The sequence below is a fragment of the Pteropus vampyrus genome, unplaced genomic scaffold (genome assembly GCF_000151845.1).
Source record: "Pteropus vampyrus isolate Shadow unplaced genomic scaffold, Pvam_2.0 Scaffold27, whole genome shotgun sequence".
Classification (NCBI taxonomy): domain Eukaryota; kingdom Metazoa; phylum Chordata; class Mammalia; order Chiroptera; family Pteropodidae; genus Pteropus; species Pteropus vampyrus.
Genome location: NW_011888808.1, coordinates 5236202 through 5261558, shown reverse-complemented (window position 1 = coordinate 5261558; position 25357 = coordinate 5236202). Strand labels below are relative to the sequence as shown.

At 32.1% G+C, this 25357-nt stretch overlaps 1 long non-coding RNA gene across 1 annotated transcript in view; it reads right to left on the bottom strand.

The window, feature by feature from the left end:
• LOC111737451 overlaps window positions 1-25357 on the bottom strand; it is a 67730-nt gene that overhangs the window by 1061 nt on the left and 41312 nt on the right. Inside the window, exon 3 of the long non-coding RNA XR_002779437.1 lies at window positions 2827-2933. This is a non-coding gene — a long non-coding RNA (uncharacterized LOC111737451). The remainder of the gene's footprint in view (window positions 1-2826; window positions 2934-25357) is intronic.

The window sequence follows — 25357 nt, the reverse complement described above, 5'->3', positions numbered from 1 at the left end:
CTTTCTCCATTTAGAATAAAATAATATACACTAATTTCCCTACGACCAATTGCACAGGAGATCCACACTTACAAAGTGGTAGTTGTTATAACATTGCTCATCAAATTGCTCCTCTTCATATCCAAAAGACCTTTCCATTGTCCACAAATGCACCCTAAACCTGCTAGCTCATACATAACCTCGTTTGGGGGCAGCTGAGTTGGTCAAGCAAGAATAAAGTTTTAACTATCTCCAAAATCTAAATATCTATCTGGTTTGGGGTGAGCTTTGTGTATACACATTCATTAGACTTAGCAAATGACAGTGAGAGCTTAAACTAAGATTGAATGCTTGTTGCAATTAATTTCTATAACTTGTTCTGCAACTTCACCGTTCATCAAAATTGCCCAGATTTCTCTCATGGAATATGTATGGAAGTGATCAAACAGTTAAATATCTTAATGAAATCTATTTTCTTATAGTACAATGGTTGGCAAGTCAATAAATGGTCAGATTGTCAATATTTTAAGCTTTGTGGGTCTTACAGTTTCTTTGGCAGCTGCTCAAGTGTGATATTGGAGTGCAAAAGCAGCTAGAGACGACACATAAATGACTGAACGTGGCTGTGTTCCAATGAAACTTTATAGACACTGAAGTTTGAATTTCAAATAATTTTTATATACTATATTCTTCTGAATTTATTTATTTATTTATTTTTGACCATGTGAAAATATAAAACGCCATACACAAATGGCCAGCAAGTGAGGTTTGGCCAACGGGCTATAGTTTGCCAACCTCTGCTGTAGTATACAAACTTCAAATTATATTTTAGAAAATATAGTCAGGCATTAGATCTTTTTTCTCTGGATATAAAAAAAAAAAAAAAAGTACTGATGGAAATAAGTGGGAACTGGCCACTCTGATCTGTCAACCCCGGGCTAAAAATCCACAAAGCTCCTTGGCTCATACTTTAAAAATCTGTTCCAGTTCTAATTCAGGTCCCTGACAACTTGGAAGTGAGTTGCCTTCGTTCTTTATCCATCCTGTCAAGGCAATGGCTGTCTGCATGGTTTCTTAGCTACATTTGGAGAATCTGCTAGTGTTCATTTATTCCATATCCCATAGTGGGGATAATTAACTAAGACCCAGAATAGAAAGCGAGTTTGACAGTGCCCTGCTTGGTACCATTGTAGAACGAGAGGTCTGCTTTTTTCTTTTTTCTTTTTTTTTAAGCCAATTATGAAGGAAAAAGTACATGATTTTAAGTAATTTTATTTTTCTAAGACATGCACCAAGTTTAAAAAGTTAAAAAAATTCTAATAAGATGTTAGTGAAATATCCTCCATACTCAAATTGTGATTATTATATTATTTTATATTTTTCTTTCATCTAATATTTATCTCTACTTTTTAATGATAATGTTTATCTTGCTATTTTATTTAATGTTGGCAAGCATAATCTCTTGATTTATCATTATTTTAATCAGTTCTGTACACTACCAGGTCACCCTCTTTCCCTTCCCTTCCTTCTGTCCAATACAGATATAACATAATTTTTGTTTAAATCAGTACTTAAAATTTACAATATTATGACCATAAAAATATCATTTACTTTGAGTCAAATAATTCACTATGTTTATGTTTACATTTACTTAGGAATTGATTGCCTCTTATTTATGTTTATTTCTCCATGTACCTATGGCTAATTCTTCTACCGTCCAATAGCCTCAAACAACCTCTCAATATAGTACTCTAAACTAAAAACTCTCCCCATTAATCTGTTCACTACATGCACTTTTTTCCCCTCCTAGTGAGCCTTTTGTTTTCTTGCTCAAATCTGTACCAACTATGCATGCAAGGATGCCCCAATTCTCCTGCTATTTCCTTTAATCTCATTCTGAAAGGTCTCTTTACCATCTTCCTTTGTCAAATGTTCCATTTTCAGTGTCTGACATTTTCATTTTCCTAGGTTTAAGCAATGATTTGTGGAACTCACCATTCTAAAAAAGAGGTCACAAGAATGAAAGTTTTGGAGACTTGTTTATGTAATTTTTAAAATTCTACTTTAGAATTTGATGAATAATTTCATGTAGTTACATAACTTTAAATTTAAATTAATTGTCCTTCAACATTTTTGAAACATTTACCCATTTTCTTCTAGCTCCCAATATTGCCGTTAAGATTCTTATGTGCAAAAATTTTTATCACTCCCCTTTTGTTCTCACTATTAAAGCTTTTCATCTTTATTTATCATCTATCTATCTATCTATCTATCTATCTATCTATCATCTATCTATCTATCATCTATCTATGTATCTATGTATCTATCTCTTTTAATCTATCATCTATCATCTCTATGTCTTTCTCTTTTAATTTTAAAATGATATGCTATAACAAGGAGGGATTTTTTTGCATCCATTATTCTGAATACTTATACATATAGAAATTCATGCAAGTTAATGTTGGGGATAATTGTTACATTATTTTTGTAATATCTTTTTTATTTAATATTTTTCTTTATAGAATTTCAATAAGGTGCATGTTTGAGTTCCTATATTCTTTATTTCCTTGTATTTTTCCTACTAGACTCATACTTGGAAGGAAATTTCTTTATCTTATCTTTCTACCATCCTATCTTATACTAAAGCTTTGATTTTTTTAATTTATCATGCTTTAATTCCTGAGTTCCTTTAATTTTTTTTCATTTTTTCTCTTTTTATAGCATATTATATTTGATTCTCTTTTTTGAATATTAATTTTTCAAAATATTAATTTTTCAAAATAAATTCTTGACTTCTTTTTGCACCTTGGCTATTTCATCTGAGTTGTTTTGCTCCTGTTTATTTACCTGCTGTCTTTTATGACGGCTTCTGTTCTCAAAGTTCTAATGATCTTGGCACTCTCATACACATTCAGCAGTGGAACACGTAAACGCTGATAGAAATGTCAGCTTAACTGGAGGAAAAAGAAAACATGTTTAAGTGAAAATTTCTTTCTTAAAAAGTTTGCTAGAACCAAAACCTGGTAGTGCTTAATGTCAGAATATAGATGAAATAAGCAAATTTTAGTTAGATATGAAATCTGAGAGCCTGAGTAATAGACTGTTTATATTATAAGTATACCTACTTGCTTGTTACTATTTATAAAATAGGACTTTTAAATTTTATTTAAAGGAATCATTTTTTTCTTCACTTTATCTTCATTTCAATTGCCCCAAATCCCACATACACCTGTAATTGTACTACTTTTTGAATATTCTGAAGATAAAAAATGGTGGGTTTTTATTTATAATTCCATCAGTAGTTTTATTTTCAAAGGATGCCTTGAAGTTAAGTTGATCTCCAATAATTTCAGAGAACATTTTCGTTACCTCGTATTGTTAATATCTGTTTTTATAAATGTTCACTAGTTTTAAATTCTTGCTGTTTAAGCATTCATGATCCTTCTCTATATAGCCTTTGGCTTTAATAAAACTGTTAGCCAAAGAAACAAAATATAATAATATATAAAATGTATTATTATTATTTGCATACTTCTAGGTTCCTTATGTGTATGAATATATTTAATCTTCACTTAATCCAAGTTATGTATTATTGCTATTATTACTTGCATTTTCTGGACAGGGAAATTAAAGGAGAGAGTGAGAGAGAGAGAGAGAGGAAGAGAGAGAGAGAGAGAGAAGTAATTTGCCCCAGACCCTACAGTAAACAAGCAGCCAAACATACATTTGAACTTGGGCTATTGGGAATGACCACTAAGGTCTATGGAACCTCAAAGAAGAAGTCATAGCCTTGGACTATTTTGGTTTATATAACAAGATAAAATATCATAAATAAAATTTTGAATTTATATTTAAGTTGACATTCCACATATTTCCATATAAATGAGAATTAGTGCACCTATAGTACTCTATCAATATAGACACATTTCTCAATTATTCCTGAAAACAATACTAATCCTTCAAACTGCCTGGAAGATGCTTACTGACTATAATACCCTGATATCAATTTTATTACAGGAAAACAAATGTGTTAGTGAACTTTTAGATTTATTCTAGGTGAGTGCAAGTATATTGACATATGACAGTAAAAGCAGCTTTCATTATTAACCAAATTATGTTTTCATTTAGAACTGAAAAATGGACTTCTCCCAAGTACCACAACAGAGAATCAAGAGAAAGCTCCACCACAAGAAACAGGTATGTGCTGGGATGTCCTCCAGAGAAATGTAAGTTGGGTTCTTTTCACATACACACAGTCCATGGCAAGGACATATTAAAGTACTACATTCTAAGCCTGGTCGTGGAGCAGGTGTCCTAGGGCTCCAAAAGCAGTCATCACAAATCGAGGACAACAGGCATGATCTACATGTCCTTTAATAATGACCTGCACTGTGACCATCAACAGCACATTGTACCTGCAGATGTAGGAGTCTCCCTGACCTCTACCTCTGGGCCTTCAGAAAGGGACCAAGGTGACATTCGAGGAAGATGAGCTTTTGAATAGAAAACAGTAAAATAAAATCCAGAAAAAAATTATAGTGAAAGGAAAAAAAAAAATAAAAATAAAAACAAGATCACATCAGTTTTCAAGAGGACTAAGGCCAGCAGGGAAGGCTTTCATTACTGAGGCCGACCAGTACGGCTGAGCCGATGGCTTCGTGCACATTGCTGGCGTGCTGTCTGAGGAAAATCCAGGTCCAGAGAGGCAAATAAACCCTTCTCCATCCTTTCTTAGTGCATGAAAAAAAGGCATTCATTGTTCCAAAATATTCTACTATGAACTTACCGCTGTAAGAGTATTTCTACTGGCAGACAAAACAATTAGAAGAGTAGAGCAGGCAGCCGTTCGCAAACATTTCTAATTTTAAAACCATCTTAGTCATACTTCATTGCAACCATGTTAAACCAAATCTTGCATTTACTTTCTGAAGATAATTCATTTCATGCATGACTACCTGAGACATATTTCTTTTCCTGGAATTTCCCCAAATATTCAAATACAAAGTGGTGTTCATAGTACAAAATAATATAATGTCTTTATAAAAATATAGTAAAATAATAAAAAGTATTTTATTATATCATCACTGGGAATGCCACATTAATCTCTAACTCTAAGGGTCTTTCACATTAGTCACAGAAATTTGTGGTTATTTTGTTCTAGCTTGATGTGGAATGCTGAGATATAATCACTTCTTTTGTTTAGTGATCTGAGTTCTATGTGCTGACTTTTGTTTCTTGTAGATTTATTCCAAACTATAGTTTCTAGTATAAGTTACTTAGCCTTTGTGATCTTCACAAAGAAAAATAAACAAGCAAAAAAAACAAAACAAACAAAATATTCTTATATCCAGAGCAATTAAATAGAAATACTTCTCTGTGGCAGAGACAAGAAGCTATCTACCCAAATTTTTTCCTCTCCATAAAACAGAGTTGTAGTTTGAAAATGAATACTAAGGCAAGAACTATACTTCTCAGTTCCCTTGAAGTTATGGGTGATCATAAGATTAATTTTTCTCAATAGAAAACGAATGAAAGTGATATGTCTCCTTCTGGATCAAGGCTTTTGATAAGCCAATATTTCTCTTATATAATCTCTCACTCTCCATCCAATGGACCTAATTGAAAATTATATCCTACTGGTTGGTTAAGCTATAAGACAAAAGGATCAGAGATTTTTGCAAAACCACATGGAAGAGAGCGGTTCCATTAGCCTGACCAGTCACCAAGAATTGTTTTAGAAGAAAGAAATAACGTTTCATTCTGTTGAGCCATTACATTTGGATTTAATTATCACTGCATTCTTGCCTATCCTCACTGATATATCTTCTCTGCTACTGATTATGAAGCCTCTTCAAATTTTACAAAGATCTCAAAGTCCACACAACTATTCTGAGGCTTTTGTGTTTTGGCTTACTTTCCAACTGCGTGCACACACTTTGTGGGTATTCGAATATGTAATAAGCTCAGGAGCTAGAGTTGGGGAGTCATAACTATTGGCACACGGTGGAAATCTTTTTACTGAAATGGTGAGTATAATCCACTTGGATGTAGAGTGATTTTACCACTTCTTAAAGTAGAAATATATTCCCTTGAATTTAGCAAATATTATTTGCTGTGCCCATGAACATTCATTGACACATTTGATGAGACCACACATTCTACTTTCCTTTTTCAGACAATAAAAGCTGTTTTATGAAACAAGTGTTTTAGATGAAAATGAATAGGTAGGAAATAAAACTCTAATGTAAATCTAGACTCATAGCTGGATAGTTGACAGCTGCATGTCTGAAGGAAAAACAGTCAATATTTTCTGTGATGATAGATTGAAATGGGATTAAAATACAGCTGGATTTCATCTGATACTTCTCAACAGTACACATTTCCCTCAGACTTAAAAGAAGTATCTGGATGAGTTTGAAGTATTAAACTATTCACCAGTTATAAATTCTGTTTCTTTTCCCTGAATATAAATAATTTTCATGTATCTAAGCTGACATCTGACATTTCTGACATCTCAGAAATAAGGAATATATTTCCAAATACTGTTTGTAATAGGTTCAAGTTTGCTTGTATGTGACTATATGATTACTCCTCTGAGACCCCACCAGAACAATATGCATAAATCATGTCTCTTACAAGATTAAGAAAGAAAAGAAGACCATGCCTCAGTGAGTTCATAAATTGTGATTTTGAAAAACATTGCAGCCACTCGGTTTCTTCCAGACATGTTATAATTATGTTCAGATTTGTACTTAATCAGTATACTTTAAATATTACTCAAAAGAAATAAGACTTCATATATGTACCATACTCTATCAAACTGTTAGTCACCCTTCCATTAACATCACATACATCTACATGATTTAAATGCAGCAAAGACTTATTATTCTTAATTATCTAAAAATGCAATAAACTCATACTCTCAGCCTGTGAATATTATGAAAACTAACAATAATGATTATGTTGATAACCATTGTTCTAAGAACAAAGACTCAAATTTATCCTGGCCCACAGATCTAGATCATCTGTTTTCCATCTGCCTCACAAGTCTCATTTAGCATTATGTTCTCACCTCATGGTCTGTGCTCTAGCTACTCTGACCTCTTTTCAGTTCCATATTAAACATCTCAAGCTATTTAGCCTGCCTGAAATTTTCTCCCCCTGCTCATCCACTGCACTCAATTCTTGTCTAGTTGAATCTTACTTTCTGTCAAGTCTTAGTTCAATAGTCACTTCCTCGGGAAAGCCTATTCTAGGCTCCATACCTAAATTATTTCATCTAATGTTTGCTTTCTTATCAGCATGCTCCTATTCTTTATAACTGTTATGCTATCTGAATTTTTTTGTTGTTTATGTGATACTATATTGAACATTATTTTTTTCTACTTAGTTGCAGGGACTATGCCATTTGGGGTCACCTTTATATATCTTCATCACTTAAAAAATAAATTGAACATAGTAAAAGCTGAATAATAAATACTGGTTAAGTGAATAAATAAATGAGTAAAGTAGGTTTTATATCAGGATCAGTGTCTAACAAGAAGAATATTAGACATAAATTGAGCCATTACAGTCTCTGTTTGATGATATCTTTAAAGATGTTTCAAGGTACTATAAAATAAAAATCTATTTTTAATTACACTTTGAGAAGAAAAAGATTATTTCTTTCCAAAATCTTGTTTATTTCAATGAGAATAAACTTGAAAATAAGAAAAATGAAAACTTTGAGCATAAAATTTAGAAAGTGTTTTAGCATTCTTCAGACATTCTTATTTTTAAAAGTACTCTCGTCCATTTTAAAACTATATATCCTATGTAAGATATTTTTTCTTAAAGAGGAAACAGGGAAGGAGGAGGAGGAGAAAGAGGAGGAGAGGCAGGGAGAGGAGGAGAAGAGGGAGAGGGGGAGGAGAAAGTTATTTTGATGGGGAGTCACTAATTGAAATGAAGAATGACACTTTGAGGAAGGGAATAACCCTAAATGAAATATTTATATATATGGTCTTTAAGACTAGGAGACAAATAAAACTCTTAAAGAAAAAAGTGCAGTATTTTTGTCTTGAAAAACCAGAGACTAGAATTTGGAACAATAAACTCTGCTTTAAGTAATGGAAGAATCCTAAAAAAGGAGAGGACAAGACTGGAGGAATGATAAATTATGTGTGTAATGTATTTTCAAATTGCTGCCTGACTTATGAACCACATGCACAGAGCATACTCTAAGTAGCACAACAAAAGCTAAAATCGCTGTACTGAATTTTGAGCTCATGTCCAAGAGACAAAGATTGCAGTTGACGTACAATCAAGTTAATGCCTCTTTAAAAATTCCAATCTACAAAAAAATTAATACTGTCTGGTGGAATATAACAGAATCTAAAGTCTCCAAAACATAGCATTCAAAATGTCCAGGGTACATCTTAAATTACACAGTATATGAAGAATTAGGAAAATGACCACATTAATACACAGAGACTAACCACAGGTTATTGGAATTAGCGAATAAGAATTTTGAAGTAGTCATCATAACTATAATTATTGGTAAAAGGGAAAATATGTTCATAATTTATAAAAAATAGAAGAAATTACAGCAGAAAAAAACCATGATATAAATACAAATAGAAATTCTAGAACCAAAATATTAAATATCTAAAGTAAAAATTTTACTGATTAGATATGGTAGACACCCTCCAAAAATCTCCATGTCCCAATCTCTAGTACCTTTGTATATGCTAGGTACATGACTAAAGACACCTTGCAAATATAATTAGGGTTACAGATCATGAAATTGAGAGATTATCTTGGATTATCTGGTGGTTCCATTGTAATCACAAGAGTCTTTAGCAGAAGAGAAAATTAGATAAGAGTGAGTTATTATGGAAGAGGTGAGAGAGGTACACTGATTCTACTCATTATTGCTGGCTTTGAAAATTGAGATGGGCAATTATAAGCCAAAGAATGCAAGAGGCTTTTAGAAACTGGAAAAGGGAAGAAAAGATTCCCTCTAGAGGCCCCAGAAAGGAATACAGTACTTTAGACACCTAGACTTTATTTAGTCCAGTTAACCCCATTAGGATCTCTAACGTACATACTGTAAGGTAACTAATTTGTGTTGCTTTACGAATAAGTGTATGGTAATTTGTTGCAGAAACATTGTAAACCTAATGCAATGAGCTCAACATCTGAATAAAGGTGAAAGTTTAAAGAATCAGCGAGCCTGACAATAAAACGATGGTATTATTCGATGTGGAAAACAAAGCTTAAAGAAGAGGAGGAAGAGGAAGAAAAAAGAGAAGGAGAAGGAGCAGAAGAGGAAGAGAAAAAGGAACAGAAAATTTAAGAATAATGTAAATTGACTGTTAGAACTGTTATGCAGATTTATCAATGCTGCTGAATATAAAGTCAATATATAGAAATTTTATTTTATACTTCAGTAGTAAGTAATTTAAATATAAAATTTTTAATTACCATCAAAGCAAAATATTGAGAATTAAGTTCAGCACAAATATGCAAACATGGACTATGAATTTTTTAATTACTGAGAAATATTAAAGAATACATAAATAAATGGAAATCTATGAATTATCCATGAATTGAGAGACTCAGTATTGTTAAGAAGACTACTCTTTCTAAATGAATCTCATTAAAAACTTCCCACAGACCTTTTTTTTGTTGTTTAAATTGAAAAACTGCTTCTAAAATAGATTTGGACATGTCAATAACCTAGATAGCTAAAGTAATTGCTAAAAAAAAAGCAATATTGTCTGACTTATACTACTTCTCTTAGAGACATAATAATCTATACAGAATAACGCTAGACTAAAAAGTTACAAATATACCAATTGAATTTAATAGAGAGCTTAGAAATGGACCAAATTGATATAGTTGTTTTATTTTCAACAAAGTCATGTAAAACAATCTCAGTTAAGAAAGGACAGTATTTCCAACAAATGACACTGTAACAACTGGATCCATACAGTAAAAAAAAAAATTAATGAACCATACACACATACACACACACACACACACACACACACACACACACACACAAAAGTAAATTGAAATGGATAATAAGCATAAACATTAAAAAAAAAAGAAAAGAAAAAAACTAAAATCACATCAGTTTTAGAGGACTACAGTGGAGAATGTCTTCATGTCATAAGAAGAGGTTCCTTAGAAAGTACACACAGAGTAATAACTAAAATACTGTATACAAGTGATAAATTAGACTTTATTGAAATTAAAATTTTTTCTCATCAAAAGACCTCATCAAAGTAATGAATTCCATGGACAGGGAGGAATTTGGGTAAAACATATATCTGACCAAAAAAATGGTATTGAAGATATATAACTCCTTCAAGGGAATAATAAAAATACAAAAAATTTAATTAAAATGAGCAAACAATGTCAATGGAAACTTTACAAAAGGTAATGTACATATGGCCAAAAAATTCATGAAAATGTGATTAACAACATTAGTGATCAAAAAAATGCAAATTAAATTCCTGGTAGGCTTACACTACAAAGAAATAAAGAAAACTGTTGTATTCACAATAGTATCAAAAACCTTAAAATACTTAGGAATAAATTTAACCATGAAAGTGACAGATCTGTACAATGAAAACTACAAGACTTTGATGAAAGAAATTAAAGAAAATTTGAACAAATGGAAGTATAACCCATGTTTATCAATAGGAATAATCAGTATTGTTAAAATGTCCATATTACCCAAAGTAATCTATAGATTCAATGCAATCCCTATCAAAATTCCAATAACATTTAGTCTGGAAATGAATTAAACAATCCTAAAATTCACATAGAACCAAAACAAACCCTGAAAAACCAAAGTAATACTGAGAGAGAAGATCAAAGATGGAAGCATCACATTTCCGGATTTAATACTGTATGACAAAGTTATAGTAATTAAAACAGTATTGTACTGGCATAAAAATAGACACATAGACCAATGGCACATAATAGGGAACCCAGAAATAAACTCGCATATATATGGTAAACTAATATTTGACAAGGGAGCCAAAAAACACTCAATAAAGAAAGGACAGTCCCTTCAACAAATGGTGTTGGGAAAACTGGATAACCACATGCACAGGAATGACGTTGGACCCCTATGTTATACCACTCACAAAAATGAATTTAAAATGAACTGAAGTCTCAAACATAAGACCTGATACCATAAATTTCCTGAATAAAACATAGGGAAGTAGCACCTTGACACTGATCATAGCAATAACATTTTTGGATATGACACCAAAAATACAAGCAACAAAAGCAAAAATAAATTAGTAGAACTACATTTAAAAAAAAAAAAAAGCTCTGCAAAGCAAAGGAAGCAATCAATGAAATGAAACGATAACCTACAGGAATAGGAGAAAATGTTTACAAATTATATATCAGATAAAGAGTTAAAATTCATAATATTGAAAAAGATCATACAGTTCAATAGCAAAAACCGACGATAACTACAACGGTTCAATTAAAAAATGGGAAGATCTGAATAGACATTTCTATTCACTTCTGAGTATATATCAAAAGGAAATTAAAACAGGACATTGAAAAAATATTTTCACTTTCATGTTATTACAACACTATTTACAGTAGCCAAAATGTGCACACAACCTAAGTATTTGTCAATTGATAAATAGATAAAGATATGGTATACATACAATTGAATATTACTAAGCCATGAGATAAAAGGAAATCTTGCCATTTGCAACAACATGGATGGACCTTGAGGACATTATGCCAAGTGAGATAAGTCAGAGAAAGACAACTGTATGTGATATCACTTAAATGTGCAATCTAAAAAAGCCAAAGTCATAAAAACAGAGAGTAGAATGGTAGTTTCTGGGGTTAGGGAGTGGGGGATTGAGATGTTGTTTAGAGGTACGAACTCGTAGTTAGTAGATTAAATAAGTTCTGGATCTCTAATACACAGAATAGTCTCTTAAAGTTGCTAAGAGACTATATCTTAATTGTTCTCACCAAAAGAAATAAATGATAATTATGTGATGTGATAAAAGTGTTAGCTAACACAATGGTGTTAATGACATTGCAATATATAAATATATCGAATCAAGACACTGTACACTTTAAAGTTACATAATGATGTATGTCAATTATAGCTCAACAAGAAAGGAAGGAAGGAAGGAAGGAAGGAAGGAAGGAAGGAAGGAAGGAAGGAAGGAAGGAAGGAAAGGCAGAGTGCTAGTAGAAGTAAGAAGGAAGGAAAGAAAAAGGAAGAAAAAATCTTGATTTGTCAGACTCAAATGAAATGTAATGGATAAATTTAGCTATAAAACCTCATTTCACACTTCTGTCTGAAATTTCTAATCCCTTAAATATATGTACTGAGTTTCCTACAATAATTAAATTAATTTTAGGGAGTAAAGATGCCAGATTAATAGTGAATAAGTTTATGGTCAAAATGAGAGAATATTTCATTTATTTCTAACACAGACATAGAGAGAGAGAGAGAGAGAGAGAGAGAGAGAGAGAGAGACTTTAAATCAACGCTTCAAGACATCCAGCAGTAAAAATAAAAATCATTAGTCAAAGTACAGATCTCTTATGTGGACAACAGCAATAACAAATTAATCAAAGTACAGATCTCTTATGTGGACAATAGCAATAACAAAAGACAACATGCATCTACAGATTGATGATTATTTGTGCCATGAACCAAATAATGATTAACCTAATTCCACACACCTGAGATAAAAAAGGAAAAAGAAGCAAAACAAGAAAAGAAAAATGTAGTTAAGTAGATTTGATTAAGACAAGCTTTTTAAAGAATGAGCATATAATTAAGAAGATATAAATATATATATACTAAATTTAATTATTCACTATAGGATTTTGGGTTTCATTAACATAATTACTGAGCAAATTGGTCCATGGTAAAAGGCATACGGTCAGTCTTTGTGTAGTAGGTCTCCTTAATTCTCAATCCTTGATAAAATATATGAAGGAATGCTCAGAGGTCTTCCAAGAGGAGAAATCCCCAAATCATGACTTACCAAAGCTTGTTAGAATATTGCTATCTCTAATCTCTCTTGATTTTAATAAGAAAATATCTTCATAATTCTCTTCTTTGTGCTTTTCCCATAAATGTATAAAGTATTCAAATAAGTTAAAAATCCATCTCAAATATTAAGAAACAGATTCCTGTTATTTATGCTAGGTTACTTAATCCCTCTTTCATTAAATATCTGGAAAAACTCCAACTTGTTTTGCATTTCATTTTAAAGAAATGATAAACAACAGTTATCTTATATAGATGTATCTTAAACTTATATGTTTCAGGCATTCTCCCTATCTAAAAATAATACATATTTTCATACTGTGTCCTAGACATAGTTCTAGATACTGGGAATTTGCTGTTAACAGTAAAGATGATATTCTAACTTTTCCCAATTTTATGGAGCTTTTATTCTAGTTGGGAAGCTAAACATAGTCTACTATCCACACACACACACACACATAAAAATAATATTTTTTATTGTATTGTGAAGAAAATAAAACAGCTTGTTATGATATATAGTGAAGTACCACTTTATATTTGGTGGCCAGAATGTAACTGTCTGAAATATTGACATCCTTATTGAGACCAATCATATGAATGTGCAGAAGAGTGTGCAGAATGTGCATTTTAGGCAGAAGAAAGTGTGAAGTCTCTAAAGTATGCATGAACTTGGCATAATTTTAAACTGACTGAAAGCCAACGTGGCCAAAAGTGATGAAGTGAAGGAAAGAGTGGGATGTGATAAAGTTGGAGGGACAGGCAATTTCATGTAGGAACTAAAAAGCCTAAAAAAGAATTCGTAGTTTTCATAACTACAGTAGAAACCATTGCTAAATGACATGTATTTTCTAAATATTATTGTTACATTGTATATATGAAAGTATAGACAAACAAGGAAGTCGAATGAACAAAGAGAAGTTAGTAATATTTATTACAAAGTAGGAAAGAAATGACAATGTCTTGAAAAAAAAGTATAACAATGAAGAAAGAGAGAAGTAAGTGAGGTTTAATTTTATTTTAAAAATAGAATTAAGGATTTTGTTTGGTCCTTTTTATATATTTTATGTAGTTGAGCTATCAAAAAGGCAGTGAACTATATACACCTGAAGCTCCAGGGAAATACAAAATTAACTCTAGGAGAGTTAGCCAAAACCAATAAAAATTTGGGTTAGAACTGTGTAATGGGAGCCAAAAACAAAACAAATCAAAAACAAAAAAGCATCAAAAAAAAATAAATTCAGATTTGAGCTTCATAAGTAGAGATAGTAACACTCAGTAAAAAAACTATTACAACACGTTCTATTCTTTATTCATGACACAAGACTAAGTATTATATTTATTTTTAATCATTACCTTTAAAATGATAAAGGCAGTGAAGAGTTAACAATTATAGAAATGAGAAATACTGGGAAAACTTGAGGATGTTTAGCTTAAAAAAATAGAATCACAGTGGTCACAATATCTGCTTTTTTTCATATATGAAGTCTTGGATGGTTTAAGATTTGCTTTTTTTCAATATAATGTTCGGGTAGATCTGTCAGATACGTACTAAATACAGACAGTTATACTTACAGCAATACTAGGAAGATTGATCTAAAGAATTACACTAACCTGAAGTGTGTGAGTCTCTATTCCTTGCTGTATTTATCTGCCTACTCCTCTGTACTACTGTGGTTGATTGACTGATAATCTTTCAAAAATTGAAAGGAACTTGGCATCTGCATTACAAAATGATACATTCTCTCTATATGTTTATCAAATAGTTTATTATTCAACTTGAGATCCATTTGAGAATAAAGGATGCTTTATTAATATTTAAAATGAAAAAACTGTCAGAACTGAACTGTCCTGGGTAGATCAGGATGCACGGTCAACCTTCTTGTAGATAATAAACCAATACTATCTTCATATTAAGAGATGGCTTTCTTAATTTCCTTAACTCTTTAATTCTCTTCTCCTCCATCCCTCTTTAGCCACCCACGTGTATGTCATAACCTGGAAAATATTATCCCTTTTAACTAATCCACTCTAGAGATTTTAAACTGCCATATCCCAGGCTCTTTCTGTTTTTGACTCCAGTAATGGAAATAGTTGGTAAGATTCACCTTGGCTTTAGCAACTTTCCACTTAGTATGGACCAAATGTTTGATCTCCTGAACCATTTTTGTGTTTCTGTAGAACTTGCTCAGCAGAGCCCCAACTCAGCATCATCCCAGCAATGTAGATACCCATACCTTGCTAACTGTACAGGACTGATATCTCTAACATTCATAATTTTTAAGTCTTTCTCTCTGTGCTAAGCAGCAATCCTTTGGCATGTTCAGTCACCTTCTCTTTCGCCTCTCTTTTCATAATCTCTATCATTAATTAATAGCATTGAAATAAACTGCACTGGAATTTTTCAAGCCCTGACCTTGAATCTACAAATATATATTTATTTCTACTCATTTTACTTTTAAAATAATGAGATTTGTGTTCCTGTTTGAGGACGAATTTTTACTTGAGCTCTTGGTTTTCTTGAATATTCTCTGAAACATGGTTTCATCGAACCATCATTATATCAGATGGTTTTTCCCTCAATCTATGATCACATGTCTTGCTTTTTTTAAAAAGAAGGGAAATAAATATCATACTTTGGTTCTCATGTATTGCTTCTCCTTCAGACAGGCTTCTTCTAGTCATAAGCTATCTTGATCTCTTAATCTCCCTTTTATTTGACAATCTACTACTACTTTCTAACATCTGCCTCAATGATATCAAGAAAACGTCTCCTGCTTAGGTTTCCAAATCATATGTTGATCACTTTATTCAGCATATGCTTGGTGAATACCCATTGTGTATCAGGAATTGGTGAATTGCTTAGATTAAATCAGTGGTAGAAAGAATAAAAGAAACAGGCAAAGCACCTGCCCTCGAGCAGTTTATATTCAACTGAACTGAAAAGATTTTTAATAATCAAGGAGCATACTCAATAGATAATGTAGTTTGTGGAAAGTGTTAAAGAGCAAAATGTGAAAAAAGAACACTTTGGTAGGCAGAATTAGGACTGGCCTGAAAGGTGAGATACAAGTTTTGATTGAGTGGTCATAATAAACCTCATTGAGAAAGTGATATCTAAACAAGGTTTTTATGGGAGGTGAGGAAAATAGCTTTATGAGTAGCAAGGGGACGTGCCCAACGTGTTCCAGGAACACCAAATCGGTCAGTGTGGTTAGAGTAAGGGAGGGCATAGCAGAAGACTGGTTCACAGAGGTAATGGAAAATAAGGTTTTGGATGACTTTGTAAGACACTGTAAGTTAAATGACCTTCATTTGGACTGAAACGGGCACTGTGATGCTTTTGACAGAGTGACATGATCTGACTTAGATGTCAGAAGTATTACTCAAGATTCTAGATTGAGAATCTTGAGAATCTTAGATTGAGACCTTGGAGGGCAAGGGCACGTACTTGGAGGCCGTTAGAAAACTATTAGAATAAACCAGGAAGAAGCTGAAAGGATTTTGACCAATATGGAATCATATGGTGTTAGAATTACTGCTAAAAAGTAAAAATAGGCACATTCTGAATATGTTTCAAGATGGTGCCAACAAGATTGGAGACATTGGATCTAAGAGAAGGGATAATTCCAGACTTTTTGGTCCAGGTGGATCTTGATTAGAGTTTTCCAAAGACATGAATAGTTGCTACCATTAAGAGGGCAACAGAACCAGTGAGAGAAAAGCAGTCAAAGAGGGAAACTTGAGAAGTCTCAGCACCTTACTACATGGAATGTGGCCCATAGACAGAAGCATAGAAATTACCTAAAACTTGTTAGAAATGCAAAATCTCAGTTCTATGCCCAATCTATTAAATCAGAATCTCCATTTTTACAAGATGTCCAGGTGATTCACATGTACGTTAAAGTTTGGGGAGCATCTCTTCAATAATACGTTATATTGGAGAATAAGAAGGAAGCATGAAATTGGCAAAAGTGGAAAATTCTTTTAAAAAACATTTCCTCCTAAATAGTGAAAGCATTATGGGTTATAAATTGTTATTAATCTGGAGTAAAGTTATTAAAAATTGCTGATATTTTACACAGGAAAATTGATGCTGTAGCCTCTCCATAAAGTTTAAATGTCTATTTTTAAGTAAGTTAATTTTATAACCCTGTTTATTGTCCCTCCCTCAATTTTTCTGATTTATGTAAGCTAATTTCTGATTTTCTTATTTCTATCAAAAGTATATTTAATGTAACTAACCATATAATGATTTAGCCACAAATGACTAGGATGTCAGTTAGTCAAGAATTTGTTTAGAGATATTGAAACAAAGGCCTCTGAAGCCTGCATAAGAAATGCAAGGTCATGTAGCTAGTTAGAGAGAGACTAGGACCAGAATAAAAGATCAGTGAATTCTTGAAGATAATTAAGTTATGATTTTTAAAATGTGTTCCATATCACAGAGGGGTTTTTTTGCCCGTATAATTTTACTACAAATATAAATAAATTGGCAAAAATTGCCTTTTATAAAATGCTTATCGAAAGCATCTGTAAGTTTATAAAGAAAATAATTTGTGTTAATCTACCCATAATATGTGACATATGTCTAGGATAATATGTTAAATTAAGAGGTGCTATTTTAGCATGTTAATATTAGCTACTGTCATATATTTGGTAACAAACGAGCATTAAAACCATAAAATATAAATCTCAAAGCAGTCTGCTTTGGAAGTGATTCTTAATGCCAAATTGTACTTCATCCAGCATGTAGTACTGATGGTAATACAACTGGCATAGAAGCTCCTCTGAAACTGCCTCAATTAATATTTCTAAACTTGATTTTTATTAACTATTTTACAAATATCGGTAGATTTTTATACACTCCACTCAAAACACATTGTCTCAACAATTTTTAAAAGGGTATTTCTATGCCATGTTTCTTTCCTACATCTAGAGTTTTCCTCCGTCACACTCTCACCATCACCTACTGAACTTTTCTTTTCAACCTTGTAATTCTCATTTCAAGATGATTTCTTTTTAAAACTTTTCTGACCCATTACCAGGCCAGAACTGATCTTTCACTGTTTTTAGTCTCTGTAGAATACTTTCTTCTGTCTTCATTATTCTCCTTTATTATTACATAAGATAATACCATATATTGTGGTTATTAGTTTGTTCAAATTCTAAATTTAAGATCCTTAAGGACTAGAATGGGTCTTTGAAAGCACATTAACTCTGTGGACAAGAAGATCATAATAACGGAAACAGCTAAGTTTCATGGTATATTTGTGCTCCAGGATATCATGTGCACAGGAAGCAGTTTCTATCAGCCTAAAGTGGCGAAGTTCCTTGTCCAGTCAGCCTGCAAGTTACATTAATAGGATTCTAACCCCTGATGCCAGTGCTGTGATTGTATTATTTTACAACACTGTTTTGACAAAGAGTCTGGAATTCTACAGTTCCTTGCTTTCTATCCATAACTTCTCTTTCACTTCATGAACAACCTTTGGAAGCAGATGTAAATTCTCTGAGATGTCTTTCTCATAGTAATAACATGGTAACACTTACATGACAGTGGTGTTAATTAGGAAACCAAATTACTTATATTTCATTTCCTTTTTGGAATGATTTGTCTTCTAGGTATATATCACAATGTCTCCTTGATTCATGATTAACTTTCCTTGACATTATCCAACTTTAACGTTTAATGGGTCCTCACAAGGAGATCCCAAAGAAGTTACGTAGCAAGTGACTGCTTTAGGTTTTACACTTGCCACTTAGAATTGACCTTTTATATTCATTGATTAAAAAAAAAAAAAAATTCTGTATCACTCGAACAAACAAACAAACAACAGAAAGATAAAAAAAGAATTCTTAAGACAGATTCCCATCATTTTTAGTCTATGAAAACAGTTTTAATTAAGGAGATGAGTGACTTTTCTCTGAGAAACCACAAGTAATTTTGTTGTCAGTAGGAGAACTAAAAGCATTTGGTTTATACATGTGGTATGGGTGTCTTAATCTTTTAGTTCATAAAATTCCAAGGAGTGAGCAAAAGGCAAGGATTGTAGCTTTAGCTGCCAAGGAGAGTGTGAATCATTTCTCTCAAGATTTTAAATATCCTTTTTTAGCTTGGAGGCATAAAGCAAACAACCTGAATGAAAACAGATTTAGACTGTAACAAGAAGACAGAATTTAACCAGCATATGTTAAAGTGCCTTACTGAAACAGAACAAAAGTTTTAAGCATAAATGTTACTTTAAAAAAAAAAAAAAGCATGCAGCAAATTATTCACACCGTGTTCGCTGGACCTTATTATAGCTGTAAAGGTCATGAAAACTCTACTAAGATAAAGAACTAGAAATTCCCAAAACAGTAATCTGTCATGACAAAGAATTTTTGATACTTATTGATCAATGCAACTTCTTAGTAAATCATCTACCAAGATGTACTCAAAGGCTTGTATAGCCGAGTTAGTCATATATTACATTTTTATATATTTACTGAATTGATAATCATTTACTAAAATAATGTACTATATTTAAATATTATTTATCTTAGCATTTTATAATATTAAATCCTACAGTTCAGTGGAACAAATTAGAAAGCTCAGAATGGACTCAAATATATATAGACATTTAGTTTAAATTAAGATGACATCTGAAATCAGTATGGAAAGAATTGATTATTCAGAGAATGTTATAAAAATAGTTGGAGATCTATTATCTATCTGTCCATCTATCTTTCCAATCATCTATCTATTAGACATATAGATCAGTATTTTATACTTTACAGCAAAATAAATTCCAAATGGATCTAAATTCTAAGCATAAAAATCAAAGAAATAGCAAAGTACAATGTAAATACTAAATGCTAAGTAAATACTAAATAAAATATTATAATTTTCCTTATTGATTAGAAAATTCTTTTTAATCTTCATATAAAGTCCAGAAGTCATATAAGTTTTATAATTAGGTTATACAGTTGAAAGACTAATATATATCTAACATACCATAAACCAAGTTAAAAGATAAATATGTATTACACATAAGAAATTGATCTATGTTATAAATATATTAAAAACTTATGCAGATCAATATAAAAGATCAGCAGCAGAAAGACAAGGGGCTTTTCTTCAGGTCTCTGTGTAAATATTTCCTTATCGAAGAGGTCTTTCCTGACCTCAACTGCACAAACAGAGCATCCTGAAAATTTCTCTAAACAGTTTCACTGTATATTTTCTGCAAGTTCTAGATCAGTAACAGGGACTCTATATTTAATTCACTATTGTATCCTAGCCCATGAACCATTGTTTGGTTGTAATTCTTGAAATAAATGTCCGGAGTGAATGAATGAATGAATTCAGGATAAAATGTAAAGAGGCATGATAAATAACAAAAGGATGAACTGGGAAAGAATGACATGCTATTTTTGGAGGTAAAGACAAAAGAGTAAAAGGGATGTGTGTGTGTGTGTGTGTGTGTGTGTGTGTGTGTGTGTGTGTGTGTTAATAGGAAATAACCTAGTTATAACCTTAGTAAAAGGGTTATCAAGCACTGTTGTGTGAACATTTGACATTAAATAATATGAATTTGTAGAGAACTGGATGAGTTAGGAGTTCATAAATTTCCACATAATTGCTCAACTGTCTAATGATCAGTAATAGAGGAATATACAAAAATGCCTTGGCTTAGAGTTTGAGAAGAAATAATTACAAGTACTGAATAAAGGAATGATTTCATAATGATAGATTATGCATATTTGAAATGGTTTACCATTGGCTTTGCCGTAGGCAAAGGAAGCTAGAAATAGTGATAACATTAAGAGATAATGAGAGTTTGGAAACTCATAAGGACAATGAAGAAGAAATTTAGGAAGTGGAAAGGAAAATGCTAAAATAGGTTTGAAATCTTCTTTAAGACTTGAGAATATACTTTCTCTTTCATTTCCAGCTTCTCTGACTGGCTTTTCTTCCCATGCCTTTTTATGTATTGATGCTCTCCAATGTTTCTATGTGTGCGACCCTTCCTGAGTGACCTCATTTAATTTTATGTCCATCACTAAGACCTACACTTTAATGATTTCCAAATGTGTACCCTCAATTCTGTTCTTTGCTTTAAAATCCAGATGTATAAACTAACTTCCAACCAAATGTTGTCAATTGAGAACCATTTACAGGAAACAGAATCCATTCTAGCTATTTTAAACATAAAGTGATTCAATACAGTGATTAGATGCTTTTAAAATTTTTGGAAGGAATGGAAGTACAAGCTCAAGGCTAAGACCCGGAAGGCACAACAGAGTTGTTGAGATAAAGAACACACAACTGTAGCTATGATCCACCTATCAGGATGTTACCCTAATTGCACTCCCAGCTGTTGAAACATAGAAGATAGGGACTAGACTGCTGTAGAAAAAAAAAAAAAAAAAATCCACACAGCTACATGAGATAGGAGGAAGAGCCTACCAATTAAAAGATGATTACTCCATCTAACTCTTTTCTGCATTATATATGTTATATAAGTGCATCTAATTAGAGATACCTACTTTGTATCAAAATGGGAAAAGCAAAGTATTTTAGAAAGGCTGTTTTAGCTTTCGCAGCCTCTGAATGGAGGTAGATGGCTCTAAGAAGGTAAGCCAGGATGCTGAGTGGAAACAATTCATGATTACCCCATGAACACAGCAGTCTGGATGCTCCATGGACAGTTCAACATTAAAACGGAAAACAGACATTTTGTCTGTCAAACTGCTCCCCATCTTAAACACCTCATCCTAGTTAACACCACTATCTAGAAATCTTTATTTGATTCTTCTTTTCCCAAGTTTTTAATTCCAAAAGGTAAATATGCTTTATTGGTTCTAATGTTTAAATATCTTTTGAGTTTCTTATTATGTCTCTACATGACATGCCACTGATGCATTTTGTACATAATTTAGGACAAATTTTTAGTTCTTTTATGTTTATTATTTTTGTTCATGATTGAAAAGATAATAAATGTTACTAATTAAAGTGATCTGGAACAGTATTTTTAAAAAATATTTGCATGCATATAGTGAACAATCTTAATATAGATATATTTCTTATGTAATATTATTTTTTAGAGATTTATTTTGCTAAAAAGGATTATTTTTATCATCGAGAAAAAGTAGAATTTAATAAACTTGTAATAAAGATTGTATTAGTGATTGTGATGTATGCTACAAACATTTTTTTAACCAGTGTTCAAAGAATAATAAATAAAACAATGATCTAGAATGTTAGGATTGCAGAGGCTTTTAAGTTATTTTTGTCTTAGGTTATAAATGTTTTAGTTCCAGTTTTATTACATTTTACATATTTAATTTGTTTTTTAAAAAGGCTTGGTGATAAAAGTTGCATATTCCATGTTGTGGTAAAATAATTAAAGATCTCCAAAGATGTCCTCATTTCAATCAGTGAGGCCTGCGAATATATGATTTTATATGGAATAAGGGACTTTCCAGATACGATTTAGTTAAGGACCTTGAGAGGGGGGAATTATTTTGGATTATCCAAATGAGTCTAAAATAATCATAAGATCCTTTAAAAGGGGAGCAGTAGAGTCAAGTTCAGAGATTAGAAAGACATGTAATGATAGAAGCAAAGGTTGAAATGATGCACTTTGAAGATGGAGAAAGGAGATAAAAATGAAGAAATGTAAGTGGCCTCTAGTAGCTGGAAAATGCAAGGAAATGAATTCTCTTTGAAATTTCCAGAAGTAACAGAAAAAGTTCTGCCAATACCTTGATTTTAAAATTATGACTTCCATAACTATGAGAAAAAAATAGTGTTGCATTTGTGGTGACTTATTACAGCAACAATGTCAAACTAATTCAAATAGTTGCCAATTATAGAGATTATCTTCAGTCTGTCATTCTGTATTATAGCTTTCTATCAGAGTAAACATTTGACTTGGATTGAATGTATTCTCAGACCCGCCAGCATGCCTAGAATTCAAGGCAGCAAAGAGATTGATATCTCTGCTGAGAAATTAGTAGAAATGAACCAATTTAAAATTTTCTTTGTGCACATGGTTTTATTTCCAAAATGGCAACATTTTACTTTTTCACTATTTAATGATAGCAGAATATTTATTTCACATATTTAGTGATGTCACAGAATATTTATTCTTCGCATATTTAGTGATGTCAGAGTATTATCCAAATCCATCTTATCATCAGAGAAATACAGTCATATCTGTTAATCTTACATTTCTTATTTTTAGATGTAACGTGTCACTTGTAGCATGAAAAAATACATATTTAATACACTGATATTTAGAGAAACTCCCCTATTTCTTCGATATTCTGTAAAATAAGTTACCTCAAAGAAGAAAGCCCAATTCAGTTAGAAGATAGAGGTATTCTCCAAGCCACGTGATTATCAAAGAGAAAGTTGGACAGATATGAAATCAGATAAATACAAAGAACCCTGTAGAATGAAAATGTCTGGCTGCTAAGGCATACACAGGAAAAAAAAAAGAGGGATAAAAAAAGCTAAAAAGAGGGATATCAATAGAATTGTCTTCAAAGGGAAATATTTTCTCCAATTTTTGTTTTCTGGAAATAGTCATTACTTGAAAATAATGAAACCTGTATATGATTTTCTGAATTAAGTATCCTAAACAAATTTACAATTAGGATATAAAATCACTAAAATCAAAGATTCTAGACATTATGATAGGGTTGGTAGGAAAAAAGAAAATCACCTCAAAAGAACTGGAATGCATTGGAATTGAATCGTTACATGCTGAATAACTTAGAACAAGGACATGTTTATCTCTTGCACTTTTCTCCAAGTGGCAAATCAAACACTGTAATTTTCCACTCTCGCCCTTTATCACAATTTAGTGCTGTTGTTCTGAAAACATAAACTCCTGAGCTCTGGTTCACCCACCACTCAAATGTGACAGACAGAGCTTTGGTTCCCTTCCCATGCTCACTGTGCCACCCTTCTGTGCACCTGAGAGGCCATGTGCCAGGTATCCTAGTAGCTGGCCTGGCTCTGCCCATTCAGGGGCATACAATTTATTCTCATAACCATGATGACAATTTTGTTAAACATGCATATCCAGGTCCTATCCAGATCCCTGTGTATCTAGTGTGAACTCCTATCCCTCCCCTTCTGTTTTTTGTTTTGTTTTAAGAATTTATATTTTAGAGCAGTTTTAAGTTCACAACAAAATTAAGAGAAAAAGTACTGATATTTTCCATATACCTCCCACTCCCACACAGGTATAACCTCCCCCATTACCATCACTCACCAAAGTGGTACATTTGCTACAACTGACGAACCTACATTGACACATAGTAATCACTCAGAGTCCATAGTTTACTTTAGGATTCACTCTCGTACACTCTGTGGGTTTGGACAAATGTATAATGATATATATATCCATCATGATAATATTATACGAAGTGTTTTCGCTGACCTAAAATTCCTCTGTGCTCTGCCTATTCCTCTGTCCCACACCCCGCAACCCCTGACAGGCACTGATCTTTTCACTGTCTCCACAGCTTTGTGTTTTCCAGAATGTCATATTTTAGAATCATATATATAAGTACATAGCCTTTCAGACCAGCTTCTTTCTCTTGGTGATATTCATTTAAGATTTCTCCATGTCTTTTCATAGCTTGATAGCTCATTTCTTTTTAGTGCTGAATAAAATTCCATTTTCTAAATGCAACACAGTTTATTTATCCATTCACCTATTGAAGGACATCTCTGTTGACTCAAAGTTTGGACATTTATGAATAAATCTGGTATAAACTTTTCTTTTCTGTAAGTGGCAATTCTTTCACCTTTCAAGATATGACCATTTCAATATAGATTATGTATGTTTCATTTCTGTCTTCATGCCATTTAGAAATTTCTTTTGAATTTTTCATGTATTTAACAAACATTGATTGAGAGTTAATAAGAGTAGTGAAAATATATTTCTTCTGAAGTAAATAATATTAAATGTATTACTGAAAGGTCATTAAAATAATTTTATGGGAATTCCTATTAAAACGTGAATACTCCCTCTTTGCACTCAATGTTTTACTTATATTTTCATAGATAAATACATGTTTTATCATATATGAATTACCAATTTTCCCTTTCTATCATGACCAGTTACTCAAAACCTAGCTCTAAGAGATCATATGCAGCCAAAAAAATTAATTTAATTCATTCACAAATGTTGGATATTTAGTTACAATTTGTTATATTCCTTGTAGCTTTCTCTAAGTTAACTTCATGAAAAAAAATTAGAAGCCATTTTCAAACTAAAATCATTTTGAAATAATGCCATATATATACCTAGACAATAATTTAATTCTAACATAAAAAAA